Here is a 5,515-nt window from a genome sequence, read left to right on the forward strand (position 1 = left end):
CTTTGTCAGCACTGGCACGCAGCACACGCTCATCCCATCGCAGCACATCAAAACAAAACCTATTTTTATTACTAACGGAACAAACATCCCACAACATTGAACCCTCATAAAACCTCACATAAACCTAACTGTAAAGAAATTTTAAATCCCACTATAACTAGCCCAAAACCTCCGCACATTCTCATCATAAACTTCCTCCTAAACCAATATCTCAAAAACCCCATAAAACTCAAATACACCTTGAAAATGACACAACTGCTAAGAAAAACCAACACCCACTAAAAATTAAATCAAACCAACTCACTAGACTCAAAACTAAACAGTACTAAAAGAAGCCCCCAAAGCTCTACCTTTATGCTAATGCACAAATAAAAACCAATAATCTATAAAACTTAATTTAAAATTAAAAGAAAACTAACTTATATTTTTTAGTATTTTAACAGTTTAGATTTTTTATTTTTATGCTTTCACTGCCCAAATTAAAAAACATATTGCCTATAAAAACCCACCACGTGAATACCCCTGGCACCAAAAATAAAACTAAAAAAACCTATCGAACCAGAAAGAAAATGGAACTTAGGAAAACCAAAACCATAACGTTCAAGTACTCACACCACATCCCTTACCGGACAGCAACTATAAACAACATCAAACCATACAATCAATTCTAAAAACCACCTTAAAACCACTACATTGAAAAACCTTTCAAAAATTAAACACTGCATTTAACAAAAGCCATCGAATAAATTCACACCCACAAACTCCGGCAGCCCACCTGGCCCAACCAAAGCTGTATGTTTATGCATACAGTAAACAAAGCCAAAACCCCAGTAATAACTATCACAAGTCTATGAAAGAAACCTATTGAAGTCAATCCTGTCTCAAATTCAAACCAACCCATCCAGAAAGTTAGTTCACTCAAAAAACAACTTACACTGAGTTAATCATACCAAGAAATTAAACAACACACCATATACCACCAATGAATATAATAGTCAGGTAAAGAAAAACTACTTTTTTTTTTCTTTTTTTTATTTAAACTAACTTCTTTTATTAGCTAGAACAAAAGATTTTGCCAGGCCTGTAACAACAACAATAACTTCTTTTTCTTCTTCACCTTCTGAAATGTCCCTTCTCACTCCCAAATTCCTTTCAACTCCTGAGTTTACATCCAAGCAAAAAGCAAAATTCATGCGCTCGCGCGTTCGGTGCTCCTGTCAGATTCTCTCTTTCCCTCCACATCTTCTTACACTTTCAGTCTTCATGCTGTCCTGCTGGGATGAGTCTGACAGAAGAACAGGCACATGTTAACAGAGCATTTCCCTCCCCATAGCTGGTTTCCTCAGCGCATTTCACTCAATCCCAAGCCTGCAATGATGCACGCTCACCTGAAGCAGGGGGAGAAATCTGTAAAGGTCACTAAATACATAAAAGCGCATCCCCATTGTTCCATTATTCAGCAGCCCATCCGGCCAAGGTCAGAGCTCGCTGCCCACCGAGGACACGGCAACCAGCAGGGCCCTTTCTCCCACTCTCCAGCACGGACCTGCGAAGCCAGAGAGGAGTTTACAGAGACCGGGAGCCGGCGGGACGGGACGGGCGCCCGGCCCGACCTTCCAAAGCTGGCGGCAGCGACGGCGGGGAGAGCCACGGCCCCGCTCCGCCTCCTGCACCGCCTGCCCGGGGCCGCCCCGCCGGGATTGTCCGGCCCGCGGTCGCTCCCAGCGACTGGAGCGGGGCGGGCGCGGGCCCGGGGGCTCCAGCCTTGTTCCGACGCCGCTCGCCCGCCCCCGCCCGCTGCCCCCGACCCGTGGAGCGCTGCGACCGCGCCTCCGCCGCCCACCGAAACTGGCCCCGCCGGGCCGCCCCCGCCGTTTCTCTCGGTCATTGTGTCCCTTTGCACTCCTGAAATGTCCTTCCCCCGTCCCCGGCATTTACAGACCCTGGCCCGCCCCTCACCCTTCCCTCCCTCGGCAGCGGCGTCCTTGCCCCGCCCCGGGCACCCAGCTGGCTCGGGGGGGTGCAGTACCGCTCTGTGGCCACAGGGCGGCAGATTTACCGGGGTGTGCAATGTTCCCACCCATTTCGCCGCCAACTTGAGAAGGTCAAAGAAAGTCCGCGACATTCGTGACACGCCCTTCCCAAGAAGCCGGCCGAAAGAGGCCCTAGGGAGAGAGAGGGGATAACCCAGATGCCTTTCAGAAACACGCCAAAATGCACCCGCTAGCGCCATCACTGACCCCACAGACTGCATCGGGTACACTTGAAAGGCCACAGAAAATCCCATCGGAGCCGCGCCGGGGCCGGTATTTCATGAAGGCAGCCGATTAGACCGAGCCGGGTCCTCCACTTCCCCGCCCTTTTCGCCGCCATCTGGAGAAGGTCAAGGAACAGTCCGAGACACCCGCGACACGCCACTCCCAACATGGCGGCCTCTCGGCTGCCTGCCGGCACACGCCTGCAGTACCGCGCTCTGCCCACAAGGCGGCAGCACTGCCGCCCGCCCCAGCCGGGGGCGCAGCGCGCCTCGGGGCTGCGGGCAGCGAAGGCGGCAAAAAACAGGGCGACCCCACGCTGAAATAAAACTCCTCTGAAATAAATGCCAAAAATCTTACCCGATCAGAAGCAAACAAGCCCCCTTGCTTTAAAACCATAAATTTGGTATTTCTATTTCCCGTATTTATACTCACATGCATATTTATAGTGGACATTGATGTAGCATGTAATTTATATAATATAAGTAAATATAAATAATAGGAATAGACAGAATATATTTTGTGGTTTTATAAATATCTTTCTATATTGATTGGATATCTCTATGTTTAAAATTAAAAGCATGATAGAAATGTATTATTTAAAATAAAAATCCCATCCTAATAAATACAAAAAAGCTCTATTCTTTTAAACTGTATTGAAATATTTTTATATATATAACTTGCATGACTATATTCACATTTATATTTATAGTTTATATTTAAGCATTATATTAATCATTCTATATAATATGTATCCTATTCAAATAATAGAGATGAATTATTTTTAAAATTATGAACCATATCTACTGCTACAACTTATTTTTTCTTATATTTTTAATTTTTATACTAATCTTTAGCTATTTCTGATCTATTTCTATACTTCGAATTCTACCTTTATATTATCTGTACTTATAATTTTCATACTAAAACCCCTGCTTTTACCAAAAAAAACTAATATTTTAAACTACTTATAAAAAATTAATAAAAAACAACAGCCCACTTACTTTATTTATATCTATGGATATGGTGTAATATATAACAAATGATAGATATGATAAATCTATATTTATATATTTTTCTAGTGTATTTTAGGAAATATAAACTTGTTTCAAATATATGCAGATATTTTATATTTAAAATAATTTAACAATTCTTTATATAACATAAATCAATACCATCCATAATGCATGTAATACTATATATAATTTCTTTCCAATTTTTTCTGGGTGTTTCCTGGGTCTTTTCTTGCCCTTCTTGGAATTTTTTTCTGGGTTTTCTTTGGGTTTTTTCTTGCCCATCTTGGGGGTTTTTCCTGGGTTTTTCTTGCCCATCTTGGGGGGTATTTTCTCATTTTCTTCTGTTTTTTTTCTTGCCCGTCTTCGGGGTTTTTTCAGGGTTTTTTCTTGCCCATCTTGGGGTTTTTTTCTGGGTTTTTTCTTGCCCATCTTCGTCTGTTTTTCTGGGTTTTAAGCCAACATGGGTACATTCCATGTCAGTACATACAATATAACCTGGCTGGAGATTTGCTGTCAGGTTTTGCAACTCATTGTTAAATTTAGAATAAAAAAAGTCACACACAAGGTTAAATCCAGTCAGCATGTGCCCACCCATGCAGAGACGAGCAGACACAGACACAGCCACGTGCTCTCACACACTCTTTCCGCTTAGACGCTCGCTGCGGCCCTGACTCCAGACACTGACGAACGTGCTGTGACACATCTTCTATCACATCTTCTGGCTGCCGCTCCTTGATGTTAAATGGTAGATTCGGGGGAAGTTGGCAGCTTCAGGGACCTGCGAGACGACAGGAAGTGGCTAAAGAGTGGTTATCTGACAGCTAGGACTTCTCCCCACTCTGGACCAATAAATTATCTACCCAAAATCCCACAAAAGACAGATCAACAGTAAAGTTTTTATAACTGTGCTACCTAACTGTGACTACGTGCCAGGTCAGGGCAGCTGCGTTCGTAAGTGGCACAATGTAAGTACAGACAATATCAGCTGAGGCAAACAGTGCAAGTGTACACAGGGTGTAAGTATACACAATATAGGGTAGCACACTTACATGCTGTGTAAGTACACACAGTACAAGCCAACATAGGTACACAGAATGTGAGTACACAGAGTATAATCCAACAGAGATACACATGGTATAGGTACATACAAACATAAACCAACACAGGTACATAAAATACAAGCCAGGACTGGAGATAACTTCTGGAAGATGAATTATTGACCTTCACACGCTTTGAGAAGGGTTGGGGTTAGATAGAACCACTGCAGTCACCTAGGGAGGTGAATCTGAAACAAAGTCAGGACAAAAGTCACAGGGCGGCAGGACAGCTAAAGAGCTCCAGATGTCCTGTGTCCATCTACAAATCCCATCTAGAGTCCAACTACACCCCACATTACACATTCCAAGTCCCCGGGCCCTCTCCTATTACAGCTGGCCATGCGGCAGGGCAGAACAGCTCCGGCACCCATATGTGTGCAGACACCCATGACACAGAACGTGACAAACAGGGGGACATCAAACACCACACATCATGCTTGTGGTGAGGGCCTCGAGGGAAGAAGGCAAAAGGGACCCCAAAGACACACTAGGGAACACAGCACACCGGAAACCACGACACAAACCAGAGCTGTTCTGCACTGCCCGCCTGAAAGCTGCCATCAAAAGTAGAGCCTCTCCCTTTAGCTGTCCTAAGAGGCCCTTGGAGAAGTTTGCTTTTCCCTCCGCTAATTTTTAAATCTGTCCCAAGAACTCCCAACCTGCTACGCCCCCATCTCCAGGCCGTGGCTCCCAACTTATCTTCTGGATGATCGGCGACGGGAATCCACGTTGCACCTGAAATGAGTCTGCTTCAGAGAGCCTCGTGATGGCCTGTGAGCCTCTCGGTCAGCTACAATAAAGAAAACCAAAACCAAAGAATGAGTCCAGAGTTATGCGGGCCAAATCCCAGCCAGTCAGCTACTTGCCCTCTCCTGAGTGTGCCTGGCTCCCTCAGGCTCCAGCTTCATCCTGATTCCAAGGCTGTGGCCTTTATTAGGGCTGGCACCTGGGTTAGAGAAAGGCAAAGTTAAATGGCATTCCTGTGAGTGCAGTGGATGACTCTGTGTGCTCTAAGACATGGGAATGCCTCTGCTAGAAGCCTTGTGGGGGGGGCCCTCAAATAAACAAATAAACACCCTTTCTCACCCTGCTGCCTACAAACCCCCTCCCAAGAACTCCTAACTGGATACCTGCTCACCCTCCCTCT

At 45.1% G+C, this 5,515-nt stretch overlaps 1 long non-coding RNA gene across 2 annotated transcripts; it reads right to left on the reverse strand.

The window, feature by feature from the left end:
• Positions 1–1,394: 1,394 nt before the first annotated feature.
• LOC141729796 (uncharacterized) lies at positions 1,395–4,853 on the reverse strand. Of its 2 annotated transcripts, none has more exons than XR_012581217.1 (3): positions 2,241–4,853; positions 2,081–2,165; positions 1,395–1,546 (listed from the first exon to the last, which is right to left on the reverse strand). It is a non-coding gene; the product is annotated as an uncharacterized LOC141729796 (long non-coding RNA). The 2 variants fall into 2 exon arrangements; XR_012581216.1 differs by having other exon boundaries at positions 2,060–2,165.
• Positions 4,854–5,515: the final 662 nt, after the last annotated feature.

Source organism: Zonotrichia albicollis, chromosome 8 (genome assembly GCF_047830755.1).
Source record: "Zonotrichia albicollis isolate bZonAlb1 chromosome 8, bZonAlb1.hap1, whole genome shotgun sequence".
Taxonomy (NCBI): domain Eukaryota; kingdom Metazoa; phylum Chordata; class Aves; order Passeriformes; family Passerellidae; genus Zonotrichia; species Zonotrichia albicollis.